The sequence below is a fragment of the Taudactylus pleione genome, unplaced genomic scaffold (genome assembly GCF_031769625.1).
Source record: "Taudactylus pleione unplaced genomic scaffold, aTauple2 ptg001755l, whole genome shotgun sequence".
Lineage (NCBI taxonomy): Eukaryota > Metazoa > Chordata > Amphibia > Anura > Myobatrachidae > Taudactylus > Taudactylus pleione.
This window is the reverse complement of record NW_028286152.1, coordinates 228,883-241,148: the sequence shown is the minus strand read 5'-3', so window position 1 is coordinate 241,148 and position 12,266 is coordinate 228,883.

Here is a 12,266-nt window from a genome sequence, read left to right as displayed (position 1 = left end):
TGCTGATACTAATGATGATGGATCTCCTGCACCTAGCATGTGGCTGGTACTAGTGCTTATACTAATGATGATGGATCTCCTGCACCTAGCATGGGGCTGGTACTAGTGCAGATTTTAATGATGATGGATCTCCTGCACCTAGTATGGGGCTGGTACTAGTGCTGATAGTAATGAAGATGGATCTCCTGCACGTAGCATGTGGCTGGTATTAGTGCAGATACTAATGATGATGGATCTCCTGCACGTAGCATGGGGCTGGTATTAGTGCTGATACTATTGATGATGGATCTCCTGCACCTAGCATGGGGCTGGTACTAGTGCTGATACTAATGATGGATCTCCTGCACCTAGTATGGGGCTGGTTCTAGTGCTGATACTAATGATGATGGATCTCCTGCACCTAGCATGGGGCTGGTACTAGTGCTAATACTAATGATGATGGATCTCCTGCGTCTGTCATGGGGCTGGTACTATTGCTGATACTAATGATGATGGATCTCCTGCATCTGTCATGGGGCTGGTACTAGTGCTGATACTAATGATGATGGATCTCCTGCACCTAGCATGGGGCTGGTCTAGTGCTGATACTAATGATGATGGATATCCTGCACTTAGCATGGGGCTGGTACTAGTGCTGATACTAATGATGGATCTCCTGCACCTAGCATGGAGCTGGTTCTAGTGCTGATACTAATGATGATAGATCTCCTGCACCTAGCATGGGGCTGGTACTAGTGCTAATACAATGATGATGGATCTCCTGCATCTGTCATGGGGCTGGTACTATTGCTGATACTAATGATGATGGATCTCCTGCATCTGTCATGGGGCTGGTACTAGTGCTGATACTAATGATGATGGATCTCCTGCACCTAGCATGGGGCTGGTACTAGTGCTGATACTAATGATGATGGATCTCCTGCACCTAGTATGGGGCTGGTACTAGTGCTGATACTAATGATGATGGATCTCCTGCACTTAGCATGGGGCTGGTACTAGTGCTGATACTAATGATGATGGATCTCCTGCACTTAGCATGGGGCTGGTACTAGTGCTGATACTAATGATGGATCTCCTGCACCTAGCATGGGGCTGGTTCTAGTGCTGATACTAATGATGATAGATCTCCTGCACCTAGCATGGGGCTGGTACTAGTGCTGATACTATTGATGATGGATATCCTGCACCTAGTATGGGGCTGGTACTAGTGCTGATACTATTGATGATGGATCTCCTGCACCTAGTATGGGGCTGGTACTAGTGCTGATACTAATGATGATGGATTTCCTGCACCTAGTATGGGGCTGGTACTAGTGCTGATACTATTGATGATGGATCTCCTGCACCTAGTATGGGGCTGGTACTAGTGCTGATACTAATGATGACTGATCTCCTGCACCTAGTATGGGGCTGGTTCTAGTGCTGATACTAATGATGATGGATCTCCTGCACCTAGCATGGGGCTGGTACTAGTGCTGATACTAATGATGATGGATCTCCTGCACCTAGCATGGGGCTGTTACTAGTGCTGATACTAATGATGATGGATCTCCTGCACCTAGCATGTGGATGGTACTAGTGCAGATACTAATGATGGATATCCTGCACCTAGTATGGGGCTGGTACTAGTGCTGATAGTAATGAAGATGGATCTCCTGCACGTAGCATGTGGCTGGTATTAGTGCAGATACTAATGATGATGGATCTCCTGCACGTAGCATGGGGCTGGTATTAGTGCTGATACTATTGATGATGGATCTCCTGCACCTAGCATGGGGCTGGTACTAGTGCTGATACTAATGATGGATCTCCTGCACCTAGTATGGGGCTGGTTCTAGTGCTGATACTAATGATGATGGATCTCCTGCACCTAGCATGGGGCTGGTACTAGTGCTAATACTAATGATGATGGATCTCCTGCATCTGTCATGGGGCTGGTACTAGTGCTGATACTAATGATGATGGATCTCCTGCACCTAGCATGGGGCTGGTACTAGTGCTGATACTAATGATGACGGATCTCCTGCACCTAGCATGGGGCTGGTACTAGTGCTGATACTATTGATGATGGATCTCCTGCACCTAGTATGGGGCTGGTACTAGTGCTGATACTATTGATGATGGATCTCCTGCACCTAGTATGGGGCTGGTACTAGTGCTGATACTAATGATGATGGATTTCCTGCACCTAGTATGGGGCTGGTACTAGTGCTGATACTATTGATGATGGATCTCCTGCACCTAGTATGGGGCTGGTACTAGTGCTGATACTAATGATGACGGATCTCCTGCACCTAGTATGGGGCTGGTTCTAGTGCTGATACTAATGATGATGGATCTCCTGCACCTAGCATGGGGCTGGTACTAGTGCTGATACTAATGATGATGGATCTCCTGCACCTAGCATGTGGCTGGTACTAGTGCAGATACTAATGATGATGGATATCCTGCACCTAGTATGGGGCTGGTACTAGTGCTGATAGTAATGAAGATGGATCTCCTGCACGTAGCATGTGGCTGGTATTAGTGCAGATACTAATAATGATGGATCTCCTGCACGTAGCATGGGGCTGGTATTAGTGCTGATACTATTGATGATGGATCTCCTGCACCTAGCATGGGGCTGGTACTAGTGCTGATACTAATGATGGATCTCCTGCACCTAGTATGGGGCTGGTTCTAGTGCTGATACTAATGATGATGGATCTCCTGCACCTAGCATGGGGCTGGTACTAGTGCTAATACTAATGATGATGGATCTCCTGCATCTGTCATGGGGCTGGTACTAGTGCTGATACTAATGATGATGGATCTCCTGCACCTAGCATGGGGCTGGTACTAGTGCTGATACTAATGATGATGGATCTCCTGCACCTAGTATGGGGCTGGTACTAGTGCAGATACTAATGATGATGGATCTCCTGCACCTAGTATGGGACTGGTACTAGCGCTGATAGTAATGATGATGGATCTCCTGCACGTAGCATGGGGCTGGTACTAGTGCTGATACTATTGATGACGGATCTCCTACACATAGCATGGGGCTGGTACTAGTGCTGATACTAATGATGATGGATCTACTGCACCTAGCATGGGGCTGGTACTAGTGCTGATACTAAGGATGATGGATCTCCTGCACCTAGCATGTGGCTGGTACTAGTGCAGATACTAATGATGATGGATCTCCTGCACCTAGTATGGGGCTGGTACTAGTGCTGATACTAATGATGATGGATCTCCTGCACCTAGCATGTGGCTGGTACTAGTGCTTATACTAATGATGATGGATCTCCTGCACCTAGCATGGGGCTGGTACTAGTGCAGATGCTAATGATGATGGATCTCCTGCACCTAGTATGGGGCTGGTACTAGTGCTGATAGTAATGAAGATGGATCTCCTGCACGTAGCATGTGGCTGGTATTAGTGCAGATACTAATGATGATGGATCTCCTGCACGTAGCATGGGGCTGGTATTAGTGCTGATACTATTGATGATGGATCTCCTGCACCTAGCATGGGGCTGGTACTAGTGCTGATACTAATGATGGATCTCCTGCACCTAGTATGGGGCTGGTTCTAGTGCTGATACTAATAATGATGGATCTCCTGCACCTAGCATGGGGCTGGTACTAGTGCTAATACTAATGATGATGGATCTCCTGCGTCTGTCATGGGGCTGGTACTATTGCTGATACTAATGATGATGGATCTCCTGCATCTGTCATGGGGCTGGTACTAGTGCTGATACTAATGATGATGGATCTCCTGCACCTAGCATGGGGCTGGTACTAGTGCTGATACTAATGATGATGGATCTCCTGCACTTAGCATGGGGCTGGTACTAGTGCTGATACTAATGATGGATCTCCTGCACCTAGCATGGAGCTGGTTCTAGTGCTGATACTAAGGATGATAGATCTCCTGCACCTAGCATGGGGCTGGTACTAGTGCTGATACTATTGATGATGGATCTCCTGCACCTAGTATGGGGCTGGTACTAGTGCTGATACTATTGATGATGGATCTCCTGCACCTAGTATGGGGCTGGTACTAGTGCAGATACTAATGATGATGGATATCCTGCACCTAGTATGGGGCTGGTACTAGTGCTGATAGTAATGAAAATGGATCTCCTGCACGTAGCATGTGACTGGTATTAGTGCAGATACTAATGATGATGGATCTCCTGCACGTAGCATGGGGCTGGTACTAGTGCTGATACTATTGATGACGGATCTCCTACACGTAGCATGGGGCTGGTACTAGTGCTGATACTAATGATGATGGATCTACTGCACCTAGCATGGGGCTGGTACTAGTGCTGATACTAATGATGATGGATCTCCTGCACCTAGCATGTGGCTGGTACTAGTGCAGATACTAATGATGATGGATCTCCTGCACCTAGTATGGGGCTGGTACTAGTGCTGATACTAATGATGATGGATCTCCTGCACCTAGCATGTGGCTGGTACTAGTGCTTATACTAATGATGATGGATCTCCTGCACCTAGCATGGGGCTGGTACTAGTGCAGATGCTAATGATGATGGATCTCCTGCACCTAGTATGGGGCTGGTTCTAGTGCTGATAGTAATGAAGATGGATCTCCTGCACGTAGCATGTGGCTGGTATTAGTGCAGATACTAATGATGATGGATCTCCTGCACGTAGCATGGGGCTGGTATTAGTGCTGATACTATTGATGATGGATCTCCTGCACCTAGCATGGGGCTGGTACTAGTGCTGATACTAATGATGGATCTCCTGCACCTAGTATGGGGCTGGTTCTAGTGCTGATACTAATGATGATGGATCTCCTGCACCTAGCATGGGGCTGGTACTAGTGCTAATACTAATGATGATGGATCTCCTGCGTCTGTCATGGGGCTGGTACTATTGCTGATACTAATGATGATGGATCTCCTGCATCTGTCATGGGGCTGGTACTAGTGCTGATACTAATGATGATGGATCTCCTGCACCTAGCATGGGGCTGGTACTAGTGCTGATACTAATGATGATGGATCTCCTGCACTTAGCATGGGGCTGGTACTAGTGCTGATACTAATGATGGATCTCCTGCACCTAGCATGGAGCTGGTTCTAGTGCTGATACTAATGATGATAGATCTCCTGCACCTAGCATGGGGCTGGTACTAGTGCTGATATTATTGATGATGGATCTCCTGCACCTAGTATGGGGCTGGTACTAGTGCTGATACTATTGATGATGGATCTCCTGCGCCTAGTATGGGGCTGGTACTAGTGCAGATACTAATGATGATGGATATCCTGCACCTAGTATGGGGCTGGTACTAGTGCTGATAGTAATGAAAATGGATCTCCTGCACGTAGCATGTGACTGGTATTAGTGCAGATACTAATGATGATGGATCTCCTGCACGTAGCATGGGGCTGGTATTAGTGCTGATACTATTGATGATGGATCTCCTGCACCTAGTATGGGGCTGGTACTAGTGCTGATACTATTGATGATGGATCTCCTGCACCTAGCATGGGGCTGGTACTAGTGCTGACACTATTGATGATGGATCTCCTGCACCTAGTATGGGGCTGGTACTAGTGCTGATACTAATGATGATGGATTTCCTGCACCTAGTATGGGGCTGGTACTAGTGCTGATACTATTGATGATGGATCTCCTGCACCTAGTATGGGGCTGGTACTAGTGCTGATACTAATGATGATGTATCTCCTGCACCTAGTATGGGGCTGGTTCTAGTGCTGATACTAATGATGATTGATCTCCTGCACCTAGCATGGGGCTGGTACTAGTGCTGATACTAATGATGATGGATCTCCTGCACCTAGCATGGGGCTGGTACTAGTGCTGATACTAATGATGATGGATCTCCTGCATCTGTCATGGGGCTGGTACTAGTGCTGATACTAATGATGATGGATCTCCTGCACCTAGCATGGGGCTGGTACTAGTGCTGATACTAATGATGACGGATCTCCTGCACCTAGCATGGGGCTTGTACTAGTGCTGATGGATCTCCTGCACCTAGTATGGGGCTGGTACTAGTGCTGATACTATTGATGATGGATCTCCTGCACCTAGTATGGGGCTGGTACTAGTGCTGATACTAATGATGATGGATTTCCAGCACCTAGTATGGGGCTGGTACTAGTGCTGATACTATTGATGATGGATCTCCTGCACCTAGTATGGGGCTGGTACTAGTGCTGATACTAATGATGACGGATCTCCTGCACCTAGTATGAGGCTGGTTCTAGTGCTGATACTAATGATGATGGATCTCCTGCACCTAGCATGGGGCTGGTACTAGTGCTGATACTAATGATGATGGATCTCCTGCACCTAGCATGTGGCTGGTACTAGTGCAGATACTAATGATGATGGATATCCTGCACCTAGTATGGGGCTGGTACTAGTGCTGATAGTAATGAAGATGGATCTCCTGCACGTAGCATGGGGCTGGTATTAGTGCAGATACTAATGATGATGGATCTCCTGCACGTAGCATGGGGCTGGTATTAGTGCTGATACTATTGATGATGGATCTCCTGCACCTAGCATGGGGCTGGTACTAGTGCTGATACTAATGATGGATCTCCTGCACCTAGTATGGGGCTGGTTCTAGTGCTGATACTAATGATGATGGATCTCCTGCACCTAGCATGGGGCTGGTACTAGTGCTAATACAATGATGATGGATCTCCTGCATTTGTCATGGGGCTGGTACTATTGCTGATACTAATGATGATGGATCTCCTGCATCTGTCATGGGGCTGGTACTAGTGCTGATACTAATGATGATGGATCTCCTGCACCTAGCATGGGGCTGGTACTAGTGCTGATACTAATGATGATGGATCTCCTGCACCTAGTATGGGGCTGGTACTAGTGCTGATACTAATGATGATGGATCTCCTGCACTTAGCATGGGGCTGGTACTAGTGCTGATACTAATGATGATGGATCTCCTGCACTTAGCATGGGGCTGGTACTAGTGCTGATACTAATGATGGATCTCCTGCACCTAGCATGGGGCTGGTTCTAGTGCTGATACTAATGATGATAGATCTCCTGCACCTAGCATGGGGCTGGTACTAGTGCTGATAGTAATGAAGATGGATCTCCTGCACGTAGCATGTGGCTGGTATTAGTGCAGATACTAATGATGATGGATCTCCTGCACGTAGCATGGGGCTGGTATTAGTGCTGATACTATTGATGATGGATCTCCTGCACCTAGCATGGGGCTGGTACTAGTGCTGATACTAATGATGGATCTCCTGCACCTAGTATGGGGCTGGTTCTAGTGCTGATACTAATGATGATGGATCTCCTGCACCTAGCATGGGGCTGGTACTAGTGCTAATACTAATGATGATGGATCTCCTGCACCTAGTATGGGGCTGGTACTAGTGCTGATACTAATGATGATGGATCTCCTGCACCTAGTATGGGGCTGGTACTAGCGCTGATAGTAATGATGATGGATCTCCTGCACGTAGCATGGGGCTGGTACTAGTGCTGATACTATTGATGACGGATCTCCTACACGTAGCATGGGGCTGGTGCTAGTGCTGATACTAATGATGATGGATCTACTGCACCTAGCATGGGGCTGGTACTTGTGCTGATACTAATGATGATGGATCTCCTGCACCTAGCATGTGGCTGGTACTAGTGCAGATACTAATGATGATGGATCTCCTGCACCTAGTATGGGGCTGGTACTAGTGCTGATACTAATGATGATGGATCTCCTGCACCTAGCATGTGGCTGGTACTAGTGCTTATACTAATGATGATGGATCTCCTGCACCTAGCATGGGGCTGGTACTAGTGCAGATGCTAATGATGATGGATCTCCTGCACCTAGTATGGGGCTGGTACTAGTGCTGATAGTAATGAAGATGGATCTCCTGCACGTAGCATGTGGCTGGTATTAGTGCAGATACTAATGATGATGGATCTCCTGCACGTAGCATGGGGCTGGTATTAGTGCTGATACTATTGATGATGGATCTCCTGCACCTAGCATGGGGCTGGTACTAGTGCTGATACTAATGATGGATCTCCTGCACCTAGTATGGGGCTGGTTCTAGTGCTGATACTAATGATGATGGATCTCCTGCACCTAGCATGGGGCTGGTACTAGTGCTAATACTAATGATGATGGATCTCCTGCGTCTGTCATGGGGCTGGTACTATTGCTGATACTAATGATGATGGATCTCCTGCATCTGTCATGGGGCTGGTACTAGTGCTGATACTAATGATGACGGATCTCCTGCACCTAGCATGGGGCTGGTTCTAGTGCTGATACTAATGATGATAGATCTCCTGCACCTAGCATGGGGCTGGTACTAGTGCTGATACTATTGATGATGGATCTCCTGCACCTAGCATGGGGCTGGTACTAGTGCTGACACTATTGATGATGGATCTCCTGCACCTAGTATGGGGCTGGTACTAGTGCTGATACTAATGATGATGGATTTCCTGCACCTAGCATGGGGCTGGTACTAGTGCTGATACTAATGATGGATCTCCTGCACCTAGCATGGGGCTGGTACTAGTGCTGATACTAATGATGATGGATCTCCTGCACCTAGCATGGGGCTGGTACTAGTGCTGATACTAATGATGATGGATCTCCTGCATCTGTCATGGGGCTGGTACTAGTGCTGATACTAATGATGATGGATCTCCTGCACCTAGCATGGGGCTGGTACTAGTGCTGATACTAATGATGACGGATCTCCTGCACCTAGCATGGGGCTGGTACTAGTGCTGATGGATCTCCTGCACCTAGTATGGGGCTGGTACTAGTGCTGATACTATTGATGATGGATCTCCTGCACCTAGTATGGGGCTGGTACTAGTGCTGATACTAATGATGATGGATTTCCAGCACCTAGTATGGGGCTGGTACTAGTGCTGATACTATTGATGATGGATCTCCTGCACCTAGTATGGGGCTGGTACTAGTGCTGATACTAATGATGACGGATCTCCTGCACCTAGTATGAGGCTGGTTCTAGTGCTGATACTAATGATGATGGATCTCCTGCACCTAGCATGGGGCTGGTACTAGTGCTGATACTAATGATGATGGATCTCCTGCACCTAGCATGTGGCTGGTACTAGTGCAGATACTAATGATGATGGATATCCTGCACCTAGTATGGGGCTGGTACTAGTGCTGATAGTAATGAAGATGGATCTCCTGCACGTAGCATGGGGCTGGTATTAGTGCAGATACTAAAGATGATGGATCTCCTGCACGTAGCATGGGGCTGGTATTAGTGCTGATACTATTGATGGATCTCCTGCACCTAGCATGGGGCTGGTACTAGTGCTGATACTAATGATGGATCTCCTGCACCTAGTATGGGGCTGGTTCTAGTGCTGATACTAATGATGATGGATCTCCTGCACCTAGCATGGGGCTGGTACTAGTGCTAATACAATGATGATGGATCTCCTGCATCTGTCATGGGGCTGGTACTATTGCTGATACTAATGATGATGGATCTCCTGCATCTGTCATGGGGCTGGTACTAGTGCTGATACTAATGATGATGGATCTCCTGCACCTAGCATGGGGCTGGTACTAGTGCTGATACTAATGATGATGGATCTCCTGCACCTAGTATGGGGCTGGTACTAGTGCTGATACTAATGATGATGGATCTCCTGCACTTAGCATGGGGCTGGTACTAGTGCTGATACTAATGATGATGGATCTCCTGCACTTAGCATGGGGCTGGTACTAGTGCTGATACTAATGATGGATCTCCTGCACCTAGCATGGGGCTGGTTCTAGTGCTGATACTAATGATGATAGATCTCCTGCACCTAGCATGGGGCTGGTACTAGTGCTGATACTATTGATGATTGATATCCTGCACCTAGTATGGGGCTGGTACTAGTGCTGATACTATTGATGATGGATCTCCTGCACCTAGTATGGGGCTGGTACTAGTGCTGATACTAATGATGATGGATTTCCTGCACCTAGTATGGGGCTGGTACTAGTGCTGATACTATTGATGATGGATCTCCTGCACCTAGTATGGGGCTGGTACTAGTGCTGATACTAATGATGATGGATCTCCTGCACCTAGCATGGGGCTGGTACTAGTGCTGATACTAATGATGATGGATCTCCTGCACCTAGCATGGGGCTGGTACTAGTGCTGATACTAATGATGATGGATCTCCTGCACCTAGCATGTGGCTGGTACTAGTGCAGATACTAATGATGGATATCCTGCACCTAGTATGGGGCTGGTACTAGTGCTGATAGTAATGAAGATGGATCTCCTGCACGTAGCATGTGGCTGGTATTAGTGCAGATACTAATGATGATGGATCTCCTGCACGTAGCATGGGGCTGGTATTAGTGCTGATACTATTGATGATGGATCTCCTGCACCTAGCATGGGGCTGGTACTAGTGCTGATACTAATGATGGATCTCCTGCACCTAGTATGGGGCTGGTTCTAGTGCTGATACTAATGATGATGGATCTCCTGCACCTAGCATGGGGCTGGTACTAGTGCTAATACTAATGATGATGGATCTCCTGCATCTGTCATGGGGCTGGTACTAGTGCTGATACTAATGATGATGGATCTCCTGCACCTAGCATGGGGCTGGTACTAGTGCTGATACTAATGATGATGGATCTCCTGCACCTAGTATGGGGCTGGTACTAGTGCTGATACTAATGATGATGGATTTCCTGCACCTAGTATGGGGCTGGTACTAGTGCTGATACTATTGATGATGGATCTCCTGCACCTAGTATGGGGCTGGTACTAGTGCTGATACTAATGATGACGGATCTCCTGCACCTAGCATGGGGCTGGTACTAGTGCAGATACTAATGATGATGGATCTCCTGCACCTAGCATGGGGCTGGTACTAGTGCTGATAGTAATGAAGATGGATCTCCTGCACCTAGTATGGGGCTGGTACTAGTGCTGATAGTAATGAAGATGGATCTCCTGCACGTAGCATGTGGCTGGTATTAGTGCAGATACTAATGATGATGGATCTCCTGCACCTAGCATGTGGCTGGTACTAGTGCAGATACTAATGATGATGGATATCCTGCACCTAGTATGGGGCTGGTACTAGTGCTGATAGTAATGAAGATGGATCTCCTGCACGTAGCATGTGGCTGGTATTAGTGCAGATACTAATGATGATGGATCTCCTGCACGTAGCATGGGGCTGGTATTAGTGCTGATACTATTGATGATGGATCTCCTGCACCTAGCATGGGGCTGGTACTAGTGCTGATACTAATGATGGATCTCCTGCACCTAGTATGGGGCTGGTTCTAGTGCTGATACTAATGATGATGGATCTCCTGCACCTAGTATGGGGCTGGTACTAGTGCTAATACTAATGATGATGGATCTCCTGCATTTGTCATGGGGCTGGTACTATTGCTGATACTAATGATGATGGATCTCCTGCATCTGTCATGGGGCTGGTACTAGTGCTGATACTAATGATGATGGATCTCCTGCACCTAGCATGGGGCTGGTACTAGTGCTGATACTAATGATGATGGATCTCCTGCACCTAGTATGGGGCTGGTACTAGTGCTGATACTAATGATGATGGATCTCCTGCACTTAGCATGGGGCTGGTACTAGTGCTGATACTAATGATGATGGATCTCCTGCACTTAGCATGGGGCTGGTACTAGTGCTGATACTAATGATGGATCTCCTGCACCTAGCATGGGGCTGGTTCTAGTGCTGATACTAATGATGATAGATCTCCTGCACCTAGCATGGGGCTGGTACTAGTGCTGATAGTAATGAAGATGGATCTCCTGCACGTAGCATGTGGCTGGTATTAGTGCAGATACTAATGATGATGGATCTCCTGCACGTAGCATGGGGCTGGTATTAGTGCTGATACTATTGATGATGGATCTCCTGCACCTAGCATGGGGCTGGTACTAGTGCTGATACTAATGATGGATCTCCTGCACCTAGTATGGGGCTGGTTCTAGTGCTGATACTAATGATGATGGATCTCCTGCACCTAGCATGGGGCTGGTACTAGTGCTAATACTAATGATGATGGATCTCCTGCATCTGTCATGGGGCTGGTACTAGTGCTGATACTAATGATGATGGATCTCCTGCACCTAGCATGGGGCTGGTACTAGTGCTGATACTAATGATGACGGATCTCCTGCACCTAGTATGGGGCTGGTACTAGTGCTGATACTAATG